The 15,558-nt window shown below is 37.4% G+C and overlaps 1 protein-coding gene across 1 annotated transcript in view; it reads left to right on the forward strand.

Annotated features, from left to right (window-relative positions):
- The first annotated feature begins 6,491 nt into the window (after positions 1 to 6,491).
- The window catches only part of LOC128656489 (isoaspartyl peptidase/L-asparaginase), a 157,590-nt gene continuing 148,523 nt past the window's right edge, over positions 6,492 to 15,558 (forward strand). Inside the window, exons 1-2 of the mRNA XM_053710407.1 lie at positions 6,492 to 6,566; positions 7,292 to 7,357. The gene's annotated coding sequence lies outside the window, so the exon portion shown is untranslated. The remainder of the gene's footprint in view (positions 6,567 to 7,291; positions 7,358 to 15,558) is intronic.

Consider the following 15,558-nt stretch of genomic DNA (forward strand, 5'->3'; position numbering starts at 1 on the left):
TCACTAACATTCCGGATATGTTTATTCAAAGGGGAGAGTTTACCATCACCTTAACAAAACAAAAAAAACAAAAATTAAAAATATATACAACCCCAGTTCCAAAAAAGTTGGGACAGTATGGAAAATGCAAAAAAAAAAAAAAAAAAAAAAGAGCCATTTGAAAATCCAATTTACCCTGTACTAAATTGAAAACACATTATTAACACATTATTTTATGTTTTACTTTGTGAATTTAATGTATTTTTTAAAATTTACACTCATTTCAAATCTGATGACTGCAGCACACTCCAAAATAGTTGGGATAGTTGACTGTTTACCACTGTGTAACATCACCTTTTCTTTCAATAATACTTATTAAGTGTTTGGGCACTAAAGACACCAGTTGGTTAAGTTTAGGAAGCAGAATTTTCACTCATTCATCCATTATGCATGTCTTCAGCTGTGGAACTGTATGGGGCCTACGTAGCTTTATTTTGCGCTTTATAATGCGCCACACATTCTCAATCAGAGACAGGTCCGGACTGCAGACAGGCCATGCTAGCAACCACACCCTCTGCTTATGTAATCATGCACTTGTATTCCGGGCAGAATGTGGTTTGGAGTTGTCCTGCTGGAAAAGCAGGGACGTCCCTGGAAAAGACAACGTCTTTATGGCAGCATATGTTTCTCCAAAATGTATACATCTTTTTCTGCATTAATAGTGCCCTCACAGATGTGCAAACTATTTGAAATGTCAAACCACAAAACATGATTCCACTGTGCTACTGTCCATCTCAGATTAGACCGAGCCCAGAGAATTTGGCAGCACTTCTGGACAGTGTTAATGCATGGCTTTGGCTTTGCATAGTAAAGCTTTAACTTGCATCTGTAGATGCAACTGCAAATGGTGTTGACTGACAAAGGTTTACCAAAGTATTCCTGAGCCCATGGCAGGATATCCATTACAGACTCATGACGGTTTTTGAGACAGTGACGTCTGAGGGATTGGAGATCATGCGCATTCAAAAGTGGTTTTACCCTTACCCTTTACACCAAGATTTGACTAGGTTCCTCAAATCTTTTAATTATATTGTGCTATGTAGAAGGTGACATGCCCAAAATTCTACCGAATTTGTCTTTGGGAAATGTTGTTCTCAAAGTATTGGATTTTTCGCTAACGCATCTGTTGGCAGATTGGAAAGCCTCACCCATCCTTGCTCTTGAAGGACTAGGCCTTTTTTGGAGGCTCCTTATATACTATGATTACATGATTGTCTCACCTGTTTCACATCACCTTCTTATTTCAACTTGTCATATTGCTATTAGTCCTAAATTGCCCCGTCCCAACTTTTTTGGAACGTGTTCCAGTCATCAGATTTGAAATGAGTGTATATTTTAAAAAATACATTAAATTCACAAAGTAAAACATCAAATAATGTGTTAATAATGTGTTTTCAACATAGTAAAGGGTGAATTGAATTTTTAAATGACTCTTTTTGTTTGTTTGTTTGCATTTTCCATACTGTCGCAACTATATACTGAATATATTTTTTTATGACAATGGGGCCAATTTATTAAGCAGCCTATGCTGCTCATTTCACCCGTCTACCGGCTCGCCGGAATTAGGAGTCGACTTTTTATCACTGTGTAACATCAGCTTTTCTTTTTTTTTTTTTTTGTTACAAAATAATTTTTATTGAGGTAAGACAACATACATAAACAGATTCTTGAGAAAACAGCATGGCAACATGCCCATGTGACATACAGTAAAGTTTATACAGCTAATAAAACAGACATGTCCTCAATACTATATATCCTATTCAGGTCTAAACCTGGAAGCACATTATCTAGCCATGAATATTACCTCTTTTTACGAAAGTACATTTTCTAATGGACATTGAACATGTAATATAACAAATAATAACCAATTTTAAGCCTAGATTTCGGTAGTAATTTCTTAGTATACTCAGGCTTATACTTGTCCATAATACATTCATCATAACTCATAGTCAAATAAAATGGCACATGTAGGGTATGCATATAGTATATATAACAGTTGAACAAGCTCATCAATATAAAAACAGTTGCAAATAGTCAACCAACATGTAATAATACAGTAAAGTAAAGAACCCCCCAAGTTATAACAAACAAAATACAAATGAGGAACACCCCAGCTGCTAATATATCATGTGAGACCAACTTTACCTGTTAGTAAAACAAAATAAAAATGAGTAGGCCTCCAGGTATCCACTTAATAAACATCCCTTTATAAATAGGTTCAGAAATGCTATAAATACTACACTGCAATATGAACTTTGCCAGCAAAAGTTTAAACCCTCTCTGCTAATTCACTAGGCCCTTTTGGACCATATAGGAACTACACTGTAAAAAGAGGGTATATCAGAATAAAGGAGACCGCTTATGGGACCTATAAAAAGAACCTCGTAGTTTTATAATATAGCAAACACAGATACCATCGCAACCAAGTAATTTTAATAAACCCCTCGCAAATAAGAATAATGGGACTACCTATGTGGAAAACATGTATTTTTGGGCCAGTTTCAGGGGTACATAACAGAATAAGTATGTGAAACATATAAACCTGTGTCCCAATGTGTCTAAGGAAAGATAATAGCGGCTGAACCACAAAGGGATATTTAGCTACAGGAGTCCCATGTGCTTAACTAGTGCGGGTTCCCAGACCCAAATCCCCCATCTTGATAGGCAATAGGACTGACATCAAAGGGGAGCTAGATTACAGATATCTGCTAAAAAAAAATACCCAGTGTATGCTGTGATGGGGTTTATATATGGGGGGAGTAAGCAACTATTTAACAGAATAGCATACAAATATTACACTGCACGTTATGGGAACCATAAATATATGGTGACCCTCATTCACCTCTTTTGTGAACACAATGGGGGAAGTCTCTTCCCTACATTTAAATTCGCATAGTAAACAAATGAACATTTTAAACAGAGCCATGCAAGATACTCATATTTTATAGAGGAAACTATATGTACCTGCTCACACTTTTATATATACACTTATATAGTAGGATTCCCAGAGACACGTAAATTAAGCATAAAACATCAATCAAAAGGATATTTACAGTCAAACTGGTACAAGCTGCAAGAGTCCAGTAGCATAAATTAGAGCGTGATGGGCCTCATCTTCAAACCTCACAGTTATCATTAAAGTGCCCAAGTCCTAAACTCCAGGGGGTATACCGTACAAAAGCCGGTTACGATATTATGCCAGGCCAACAGGTCCAGGGTTCCTACAATGCTGAAAATGTCACCCAACACCAACTTTCACTAGGGCACTGCGGCACTGAGAGCCTTCTGAAACCCGGACAGTTATTTTTAGAGCCAAGTTCGTAGCTGAGTCTGTGTAAACAGCAGCACAACTGTAGGCCGCCCGCAGCCCATGTTCACCAGCAGGGCCACACATCCGGGAGCCGGCCGCTCTCCCTACTGCGACCCCATAAGTGACACCAGCCCAGCAATCTTTACCTCGATAAATATCCGCTGTTTCTGCTATATCCCATACACTGACGAAGGGCTCTCCGCCAACGCCTGTATGTTTCTCAGGTGTCAGTACTTCTCGATCTTGCCTGACCATCGATCCACACGTGTCTTCTAGGTTTGTCTCAGAGGCGCCATCTTTTAACTGCCTCGTTTCAAATGAGACACATTTACCGAAAACATCCCCAGTACCTGTTAGCGCCCTGGCTTTCAATTCTTTCGCCGTATCAGGCCCAGAGACCCCTTCAGTAAGCTGGGCTCCTACTATTGCCATAAGGCGATCAAATCTATTATTCATTAGCCGCTCAGACTCAGCAAATAGCGCATATATTGTGATGTATAGTTCTTCCTCCATGGTCAGAGAGATGTCTGTGCAGAGAGTATTGGCTTACTCTGTTTTCCCAAAATAAAAGTTAAGAGAATTATTTGCGTTCTCTTCGTACCTGGTATCCCAGGGGGGGTGCTGAGTACCCTCTCTATTCGAGCTGCCAGGATTCTCAGCAGTCCGGCCTGATCGACCTGCTATATATTCAGTAGAAATATATGTATCGTCCACTCCAGTAGAATCTCTTCTGTATGATATTGTAAGATACAGCAGTGGGTGATGCAAAAAAAAGTGTAGATTACATGGCAGAATGTAAATTTCTGAGCAGAGACTTCAGTTTAGCGACCATCTTGGGCCATAGCCCGGACACGCCCCCAGCTTTTCTTTTAATACTACTTATTAAGTGTTTGGGCACTAAAGACACCAGTTGGCTAAGTTTAGGAAGCAGAATTTTCACTCATTCATCAATTATGCATGTGTTCAGCTGTTCAACTGTATGGGGCCTTTGTAGATTTAGTTTGCGCTTTATAATGTTCCACACATTCTCAATCAGAGAGAGGTCCTGACTGCAGGTAGGCCAAGCTAGCAACCACACCCTCTGCTTATGTAACCATGCACTTGTAATCCGGGCAGAATGTGGTTTGGAGTTTTCCTGCTGGAAAATGCTGGGACATCCCTGGAAAAGACAACGTCTTTATGGCAGCATATGTTGCTCCAAAATGTATACATAGTTTTCTGAATTAATTGTGCCCTCACAGATGTGCAAGTTACATTGTTTCACCTGTACATTGTCTCACCTGTTTCACATTACCTTCTTATTTCAACTTGTCATAATACTATTAGTCCTATATTGCCCCGTCCCAACTTTTTTTGGAGTGTGTTGCAGTCATTAGATGTTAAATGAGTGTATATTTTCAAAAATACATTAAATTCACAAAGTAAAACATCAAATAATGTGTTAATAATGTGTTTTCAACATAGTAAAGGGGAACTAAATTTTCAAATGACTCTTTTTGTTTGTTTGTTTGAATTTTCCATACTGTAAGAACTATGAACTGAGTATATATTTTGATGACAATGGGGCCGATTTATTAAGCAGCCTATGCTGCTCATTTCGCGCGTCTTCCGGTTCGTCGGAATTAGGAGATAAGAAGCAGCAGTTGTAAGACCACTGCTCCTTAACCCGTCGACCACCTCTGAGGTGGCGGACTGAAATCATCCTGATCAGATACGATTGGACGCAAATATGCAGGGGGCAGCATTGCCCAAGTATTTCACCAGAAATGCTTGTGCAATGATAATTGCAGACAGCGTATGCTGTCAGCATTTATAGATGTTGGGCAGACATGATTTGCTACAGCAAATCATGTCCACCCGCCATATTATAAATCGGCCCCAATAGGTTAATGCTACACATGCCAATGAGTATTTTCCTTGCAGAAGGAATAGAGCTATCCTGTAACCTTAAGAGGTGTGAATGGACTATTGTATGTGTCAGTTTTGGGAGACCTTGCCATTTCTATTTCAAAAAGATGTACTTAAACATGAAAAGTTATTTTCAGTTGAAAACTTTTCTGCAGAAGGGGATTTTAATCAAACAAAGTTATATAGCATTGTGATCACTTGAGAAACTCAGTTCCCAATTTGGTCCAAAATTAAAAATGGTTTTCAGGAGAAAATGACTGATAGATTCTAATTGAGACCTTGGACAGTTATTCCAAGTGATTTCACAGCTGTTCAAATGGATTGGAATGGTTTTGAAAACAAATCCAAAAAACAGCTTACTTCAAGGATTTTCAACAGTGTCAGTTGAAACCATGTTAAACTCTGCAGTTTATCAATTTACCAAGGAGCTGCTTTTCGGCAAGCTCGTTATTTTTTACAAGAATATGCAAACTGATGGAACATTGGTGTTTTTTTAAAGTCAATGTGTGTGAGGTCAGTCAAGCTTCCAAGATTTATAATTGGAAGGTCTGCAGCAGTGCTGCACTGTCATTTGAAGTGTAAGTTCAGTTTTGATGTTATTGGTGATATTTATGCCACTTTTTTAAAACAAATTGTACAATTTAGACCCTAAAATATTTATTTACCAGACACCAGAAACTAAAGATGTTTCATTTTAAAATAAGCATGTAATAAAGTGAAATATAGAATGAAATATGACATATAATCACCCACTTATCACTCAGATTATTTCTTTTTAGTCACTTATTAATAAGTAAATCAACACTAATAGCAAATCTAATGCAACTATGTAACTGACCTTGGTTCAAGATAACATATTATATCCTCTCTCTTTTAAAAAAATGTTTATTTTTAATGTTTATGAAGCATCCACAATCAAAGTCTACAAAATAATAAAAAGTTGTAAAAATCCTCAAAAAAAATATTTTGGTCATAAAATTATTGCTGTAAACATGTGTAGATACAGTATTTATATTTTACATCATCACAAACTGTTTGTAGTATTTCCATTCATGAATTGAATATTTGATTACTGCACGCTGGCCCATCCCAAAAATATCTTCTTTCAGAATAAGATAACATATAGAGATAATAATTAACAGCTGTAAGTTAGTCTTTGGTATGTAGGAACTATATTTATCCATTTAAATGTGAAGTGCTTACTGCCATAAGTTGCAGATATACTTGTGCTGACAAGAATTCTATGTTTAAATTCTCATGGTAGAGACTGTAAATAGAAAAAAAGAAATACAACTTCTTCAGACAATATGTAAGTTAAAATGCAGTTTTGTATTTTTATCATCTGCTTAATAATTGAAATGTATTACGTTTTTTTTCTTAGTAGTAGTTTTATTCTGAAATAGCTTTTAACTTTCAACTTTAAATTGTGGTTACCTGCAAAATGAGTCTAATAAAAAACAGGATCTTGTGAAATAAATGATCTGTATAAAATAATAGGAAAATACAAGCCACCTCACTTCTCCTATACTATTAGCTCATATTAGCAAGACTTTTAAAGCACTTTTTGCTACCTTATTTCTCACTCATATTTGTATGCTGTAGAGTAAGGCAAGCTCCTAACCCTGTGTCAGAATATAATGATGATAAATACACAAAAAATAATACTGTCAAGTTTAAACTATTTATCAGGGAAATTATGACAAAATGCATACAAAAATAATTACAACAAACCTGATAGATACTGCATTTTATTGTTATTGTTTTTATTGCTCAGTTTGTTTGATTTTATACTTAATCACAAACTTTTTGTTATTTATTTATATTCTAATAGAATTAAAAATGGCTAATGTTTTCAAAGACAATATGTGAATTTATAAATACTTTCTGAAGGGAATTAGACTTTGTTCAATACTTGTTACACAAGAATTTAAAAGGTTCACAACTTGTGTTGCTTGTTTCTGTTTAACTTTGCAAGTTATTCATTATACAGTATTTTGTTTATCTGTTCTTTTTATTATGGGGCACTGCTTGAAGGTAAGCATATAATTTATTGATCACTGCTTGAAGTTAAGCAAATCATTTATTGGTCACTGCTTAAAGGTAAGCATGTAGTTTATCGGTCACTGCTTGAAGGTAAGCATGCAATTTATTGGCCACTGCTTAAAAGTAAGCATGTCATTTATTGGTCACTGCTTGAAGCTAAGAAGAATATAATTTATTGGTCACTGCTGGAAGGTAAGCATGTAATTTATTGGTCACTGCTTGAAGATAAGCATGCAATTTATTGGCCACTGCTTAAAAGTAAGCATGTCATTTATTGGTCACTGCTTGAAGTTAAGAAGAATATAATTTATTGGTCACTGCTGGAAGGTAAGCATGTAATTTATTGGTTACTGCTTGAAGGTATCCATGTCATTTATTGCTTGAAGATAAGCTTGTAGGTAAACATGTCATTTATTGGTCACTGCTTGAAGTTAAGAATATAATTTATTGGTCACTGCTGGAAGATAAGCATGTAATTTATTGGTCACTCCTTGAAGGTATGCATGTCATTTATTGGTCACTGCTTGAAGATAAGCATGTAATTTATTGGTTACTGCTTGGAGGTATGCATGTCATTTATTGCTTGAAGATAAGCTTGTAGGTAAACATGTCATTTATTGGTTACTGCTTGAAGGTTAGCATGTCATTTATTGGTTACTGCTTGTAGGTAAGCATGTCATTTATTGGTTACTGCTCAAAGGTAAACATGTAGTTTTTTGGTCACTGCTTGAATATATGCATGTAGTTTATTGGTCACTGCTTAAAGGTAACCATGTCCTTTATTGGTCATTGCTTAAAGGTAAGCATGTCATTTATTGGCCACTGCTTGAAGGTAAGCATATTATTAATTGGTTACTGCTTGAAGGTAATCATGTCATTTATTGGTTACTGCTTGAAGGTAATCATGTCATTTATTGGTCACTGCTTAAAGGTAAACATGTCATTTATTGGTCACTGCTTGAAGGTAAGCATGTCATTTACTGGTCACTGCTTAAATGTAAGCATGTCATTTATTGGTAACTGCTTGAAGGTAAGCATGTAGTTTATTGGTCACTGCTTGAAGGTAAGCATGTAGTTTACTGGTCACTGCTAAAGGTAAACATGTCATTTATTGGTAACTGCTTGAAGGTAAGCATGTCATTTATTGGTTACTGCTTGAAGGTAAGCATTTAGTTTATTGGTCACTGCTTAAAGGTAAGCATGTAGTTTATTGGTCACTGCTTATAGGTAAGCATGTCATTTATCGGTCACTGCTTGAAGGTAAGCATGTCATTTATTGGTCACTGCTTGAAGGAAAGCATGTAGTTTATTGGTCACTGCTTATAGGTAAGCATGTCATTTATTGGCCACTGCTTGAAGGTAAACATGTCATTTATTGGTCACTGCTTGAAGGTAAGCATGTCATTTGTTGGTCACTGCTTGAAGGAAAGCATGTAATTTGTGTTTTAAAAAGTGCTATTCAATTTATTCCAATGTAAGAATTAACCATAAAAAATAAAAGTTTAAAATTATGGTTAGAGACTGAACTGAATTGACATAGATGGAGCCCTAGACAATGGTTAGATCTCCCCAGATCCTGCATCCAACACTCATGTGCTCTTTGATGTCTTTGATGCCCTAAACTGTGCACTCACTATTGCAGCTCACAAACATGTATTTGCTTAAAAGGACAGTAAACACTTGGTCATTATAAGATATTTCTCCTGTTTTGCTGTAGAATAACATTTCAGCCAAGCTTTAATGTTTTTAAAACACATTAACATCCTTTTTATTGCAGTAATTTATCAATAGCCAAACTCCACCCACTTGTTGCCTTATTTGGAGGAGCCAATCTGGGCTTTAGTCTACAGACAACAAGGCTAGCCCCGGCTATAATGTTATTATAGAGTGCATTGTGTTGCATTTGTTATCTGATTAAGAAAATTGGGGACAGATATGCATCAGAGTTAGCCTTGATGAGTCAGTAGAGTGCATTTCAAGTTCTGAGAATTAGAAATTGCTCAATTTTCACAGCTAAAGTACATGAAAAGTGGACAAAATAAATAATTAAAATCAATTGCAAAATTGTTTTATTATGCATAACTAAACATTTTACATAAAAATGTCAAGGTGTTTACTGTCCCTGTAACATGAGCCTATGCATTCCCTAACATTTTATCACATTATTGTTAAGGACATGGTTGCCTTAGAGATGGTACCCCTAGGCAGTAACCTACATTTTCCAGACAGAAATCCAGTCCTGATTAGGCCATGGGTTAAATTTGAATTCTGATTAACTCAAATCACTCTCTATACCATTCACCACAACAAACCTAGGCACAAGTAGCCTGCACTGCAGTACAGGAATGCAAAGATGAAAAATAAAAAAAAATAAAAACATAGAAATAAGATTTACCTTCTGTATTGTAGATGAGAGTAATAAATCAAATATAAGAACAGTAGTATCATTTGGCATTACAAAACCATATATATCATATAACAGTATTAAGGGAATCAACAAAAACCTTTGGTTTCTTTGTGATGCCGGCAGCTTCCAGGCCCCACCATCAGCACAAACCAATTAATATAACTGACTCTTCACATACCCACAATTTAAAAATAGGCCCCCATATAAAGAGAGATTTCTTTCATGTAATTGGCAAGAGTCCATGAGCTAGTGACGTATGGGATATACAATCCTACCAGGAGGGGCAAAGTTTCCTAAACCTCAAAATGCCTATAAATACAACCCTCACCACTAAGATTTCTATGTTGACATGCGCTTCTCAGCTTTTTTTGAAGTCCGATTCCTCTCAGAGTACAGCTAATGTCAGAGGGATGTGACGGGAGTATCACCTATTGAATGCAATGATTTTCCTAACGGGGGTCTATTTTATAGGTTCTCTGTTATCGGTTGTAGAGATTCATCTCCTACCTCCCTTTTCAGATCGACAATATACTCTCATGTACTATTACCTCTACTGATAACTGTTTCAGTACTGGTTTGGCTATCTTCTATATGTGGATGGGTGTCTTTTTGGTAAGTATGTTTTTTATTACTTAAGACACCCCAGCTATGGTCTGGCACTTTATGCATTTATATAAAGTTCTAAATATATGTATTGTACTTATATTTGCCATGAGGCAGGTTCATGTATTTCCTTGTGCAGACTGTCAGTTTCATATTTGGGAAATAAAACATATTAAGAAATATTTTTTTTTCTTACCTGGGGTTTAGTCTTTTTTCAAATTGACTTCTTTCTACTTACAAATTGCGGGCAGCATTAGGCCCGTGGGTGCACCAAATGCTAGACTTTATTGCGTCATTCTTGGCGCAAGAATTATCTTGGCGCGAAAAGTATGTACGTTGACGCAAGTTCGTCACTTCCGGCGTCGTAGTTGACATGGAAGCCTTACACACGGTTGCGTCGTTAGTGACGCAATGTGTCATTTCCGGATATTGTTGGCAGCAAAAAAAAATTCTCTTACGATGTGCGTCATACTTGCCGCCAAATTTTTCATTATTTTTATACCCCATTGCTGTTTGCCTCTTGCCTTTTTCTATGTCAGAGGGCTATGCATTTTTTCCCATTCCTGAAACTGTCATATAAGGAAATTGATAAGTTTGCTTTATATGTTGTTTTTCTTTTACATTTTGCAAGATGTCTCAATCTGATCCGGCCTCAGAAGTATCTGTTGGACATCGGTTCTACCAAAGCTAAGTGCATTTGTTGTAAGATTGTGGAAATTATATCTCCGAATGTCATTTGTAATAGTTGTCATGATAAACTTTTACATGCAGAGAATGTATCCATCAGTAATAGTACATTGCCAGTTGCAGTTCCTTCAACTTCTAATGTACATGATATACCTATGAATTTTAAAGAATTTGTTACTGATTCTATTCAGAAGGCTTTGTCTGCATTTCCGCCTTCTAATAAACGTAAAAAGTCTTTTAAAACTTCTCATAAAGTTGATGAAATTTCAAATGACCGACAACATAATGATTTATCCTCCTCTGATGAGGATCTATCTGATTCAGAAGATCCCTCCTCAGATATTGACACTGACAAATCTACTTATTTTTTTAAAATAGAGTATATTCGTTCTTTGTTAAAAGAAGTGTTAATTACTTTGGATATTGAGGAAGCTAGTCCTCTTGACATTAAGACTAGTGAGCATTTAAATGCTGTTTTTAAACCTCCTGTGGTTACTCCAGAAATTTTTCCTATTCCTGATGCTATTTCTGATATGATTTCTAAGGAATGGAATAAGCCAGGTACTCCTTTTATTCCTTCTTCAAGGTTTAAAAAATTGTATCCTTTACCAGCAATTTCTATAGAGTTTTGGGAAAAGATCCCCAAAGTTAATGGGGCTATTTCTACTCTTGCTAAATGTACCACTATTCCTATGGAAGATAGTACTTCTTTTAAAGATCCTTTAGATGGGAAACTTGAATCCTATCTAAGGAAAGCCTATTTATATTCAGGTCATCTTCTCAGGCCTGCAATTTATTTGGCTGATGTTGCGGCTGCATCAACGTTTTGGTTGGAGAATTTAGAGCAACAAGAATTGGATTCTGACATATCTAGCATTGTTCGTTTACTGCAACATGCTAATTATTTTATTTGTGATGCCAGTTTTGATATTATCAAAATTGATGTTAGATCCATGTCTTTACCTATTTTAGCTAGAAGAGCTTTGTGGCTTAAATCTTGGAATGCTGATATGACATCTAAGTCTAGATTATTATCTCTTTCTTTCCAAGGTAATAATTTATTTGGTTCTCAGTTGGATTCTATTATTTCAACTGTTACTGGAGGAAAGGGTTTTTTTCTGCCTCAGGATAAAAAAACCTAAGGGTAAATCTAAGGCTTCTAACCGTTTTCGTTCCTTTCATCAAAATAAGGAACAAAAATCTAATCCTTCCCCCAAGGAATCTGTTTCCAATTGGAAGCCTTCCTCAAATCGGAATAAATCCAAGCCTTTTGAAAAACCAAAGTCAGCCCCTAAATCCGCATGAAGGTGCGGCCCTCATTCCAGCTCAGCTGGTAGGGGGCAGATTAAAGTTTTTCAAGGATTTTTGGATAAATTCTGTCCAAAATCAATGGATTCAGAGCATTGTCTCTCAAGGGTATCGAATAGTATTCAGAGTAAGACCTCCTGTGAGAAGATTTTTTCTCTCACGTATCCCAGAAAATCCAGTAAAAGCTCAGGCTTTCCTGAAGTGTGTGGAGTCTTCAAGGGTAATCATGCTGGTTCCTTTTCAGGAACAAGGTCTGGGGTTTTATTCAAATCTATTCATTGTCCAAAAGAAGGAAAATTCATTCAGACCAGTTCTGGATATGAAAATTTTGAATCGTTATGTAAGAATACCAACTTTCAAGATGGTGACTATAAGGACTATTCTGCCTTTTCTTCAGCAAAGACATTATATGTCTACAATAGACTTGCAGGATGCATACCCTTATATTCCAATTCATCCAGAACATTATCAGTTCCTGATATTCTCTTTTCTAGACAAGCATTACCAATCTGTTGCTCTTCCATTTGGCCTAGCAACAGCTCCAAGAATCTTTTCAAAGGTTCTAGGTGCCGTACTCTCTGTAATCAGAGAGCAAGGTATTGCGGTGTTTCCTTATTTGGATGATATCTTGGTACTAGCTCAGTCTTTACGTTCTGCAGAATCTCACACAAATAAACTAGTGTTGTTTCTTCAAAAACATGGTTGGAGGATCAATTTACCAAAAAGTTTCTTGATTCCTCAGACAAGGGTCACCTTTTTAGGTTTCCAGATGGATTCAGTGTCCATGACTCTGTCTCTAACAGACAAGAGACTTTGATTGGTTGCAGCCTGTCGGCACCTTCAGTCTCAGTCATTCCCTTTAGTGGCTATGTGCATGGAAGTGACTGCAGTATCAGACGCGACTCCTTTTGCTTGTTTTCACATGAGACCTCTCCAGCTTTGTATGCTGAATCAATGGTGCAGGGATTATACAAAGATATCACAGTTAATATCCTTAAATCCCAATGTTCGACACTCTCTGATGTGGTGGTTAAATCCCCAGTGTTTAGTTCAAGGCGCTTCCTTTGTTCGGCCAACCTGAACTGTGATCACTACAGACGCAAGTCTTTCAGGTTGGGGAGCTGTTTGGGGATCTCTTACAGCACAAGGGGTTTGGAAATCTCAAGAGGCGAGATTACCAATCAATATTTTAGAACTCCATGCAATTCTCAGAGCTCTTCAGTTTTGGCCTCTGTTGAAGAGAGAACCGTTCATTTGCTTTCAGACAGACAATATCACAACTATGGCATATGTCAATCACCAGGGTGGGACTCACAGTCCCTACGCAATGAAAGAAGTATCTTGGATACTTGCTTGGGCAGAATCCAGCTCCTGTCCAATCTCTGCGGTGCATATCCCAGGTGTAGACAATCGGGAGGTGGATTATCTCAGCCGTCAGACTTTACATCCAGGGGAGTGGTCTCTCCATCCAGATGTGTTTTCTCAGATTGTTCAGATGTGGGGTCTTCCAGATATAGATCTCATGGCCTCTCATCTAAACAAGAAACCTCCCAGATACCTGTCCAGGTCCAGAGATGTTCAGGCGGAAGCAGTGGATGCGCTGACACTTCCTTGGTGTTATCATCCTGCTTACATTTTCCCGCCTCTAGTTCTTCTTCCAAGAGTGATATCCAAAATCATCATGGAACAATCATTTGTGTCAGTGGTGGCTCCAGCATGGCCACACTGGTTTTGGTATGCAGATCTTGTTCGGATGTCCAGTTGCCAACCTTGGCCACTTCCGTTAAGGCTGGACCTTCTATCTCAAGGTCCATTTTTCCATCAGGATCTCAAATCATGAAATTTGAAGGTATGAAAATTGAACACTTAGTACTAATAGAGGTTTCTCTGACTCAGTGATTAATACTATGTTACAAGCTTGTAAATCTGTCTCTAGGAAGATTTATTATCAAGTTTGGAAGACCTACATTTCCTGATGTTCTTCTCATAAATTCTCTTGGCATTCTTTTAGAATTCCTAGAATTCTTCAGTTTCTTCAGGATGGTTTGGATATGGGACAAATCTCTGCTTGTTCTGTTTTATTTCACAGAAAGATTGCTAAACTTCCTGATATTCACTGTTTTGTATAGGCTTTAGTTCGTATTAATCCCGTCATTAAATCAATTTCTCCTCCTTGGAGTCTTAATTTGGTTTTGAAGGCATTACAGGCCCCTCTGTTTGAGCCTATGGCCCCTATTTATTAAAGGTCTCGTGGACCTGATCCGACAGTGCGGATCAGGTCCGCAAGACCTCGCTAAATGCGGAGAGCAATACGCTCTCTGCATTTAACATTGCACCAGCAGCTCACAAGAGCTGCTGGTGCAACGCCGCCCCCTGCTGACTAGCGGCCAATCGGCCGCCAGCAGGGAGGTGTCAATCAACCCGATCGTACTCGATCGGGTTGATTTCCGGCGATTCCTGTCAGCCTGCTCAGAGCAGGCGGACAGGGTTATGGAACAGCGCATAACTTGTGTTTCTGGCGAGTCTGAAGACTCACCAGAAACACGGCCCTTCAAGCTCCGTATGCAGCTTGATAAATATGGGTCTCTGCATTCTTTGGACTTTAAACTACTTTCTTGGAAAGTGTTGTTCCTTTTGGCCATCTCTTCTGCTAGAAGAGTTTCTGAGTTATCTGCTCTTTCTTGTGAATCTCCTTTTCTGATTTTTCATCAGGATAAGGCAGTTTTGAGGACTTCTTTTAAATTTTTGCCTAAAGTTGTGAATTCTAACAACATTAGTAGAGAAATTGTTGTCCCTTCCTTGTGTCCTAATCCTAAGAATTCTTTGGAAAGATCCTTACATTCATTGGATGTGGTGAGAGCTTTGAAATATTATGTTGAAGCTACTAAAAATTTCAGGAAGACTTCTAGTCTATTTGTTATATTTTCTGGTCCTAGGAAAGGTCAGAAGGCCTCTGCTATTTCCTTGGCTTCTTGGTTAAAGCTTTTGATTCATCAAGCTTATTTGGAGCCGGGTCAGGCCCCGCCTCAGGTAATTACAGCTAATTCTACTAGATCAGTCTCCACTTCGTGGGCTTTTAAGAATGAAGCCTCAGTTGATCAGATTTGCAAAGCAGCAACTTGGTCATCTTTGCATACATTTACTAAATTCTACCATTTTGATGTATTTGCTTCTTCAGAAGCAGTTTTTGGTAGAAAAGTTCTTCAGGCAGCTGTTTCAGTTTGATTGTTCTGCTGATATTTTAAGTTTTTCT

This window comes from Bombina bombina, chromosome 4, assembly GCF_027579735.1.
Source record: "Bombina bombina isolate aBomBom1 chromosome 4, aBomBom1.pri, whole genome shotgun sequence".
Classification (NCBI taxonomy): Eukaryota; Metazoa; Chordata; class Amphibia; order Anura; family Bombinatoridae; genus Bombina; species Bombina bombina.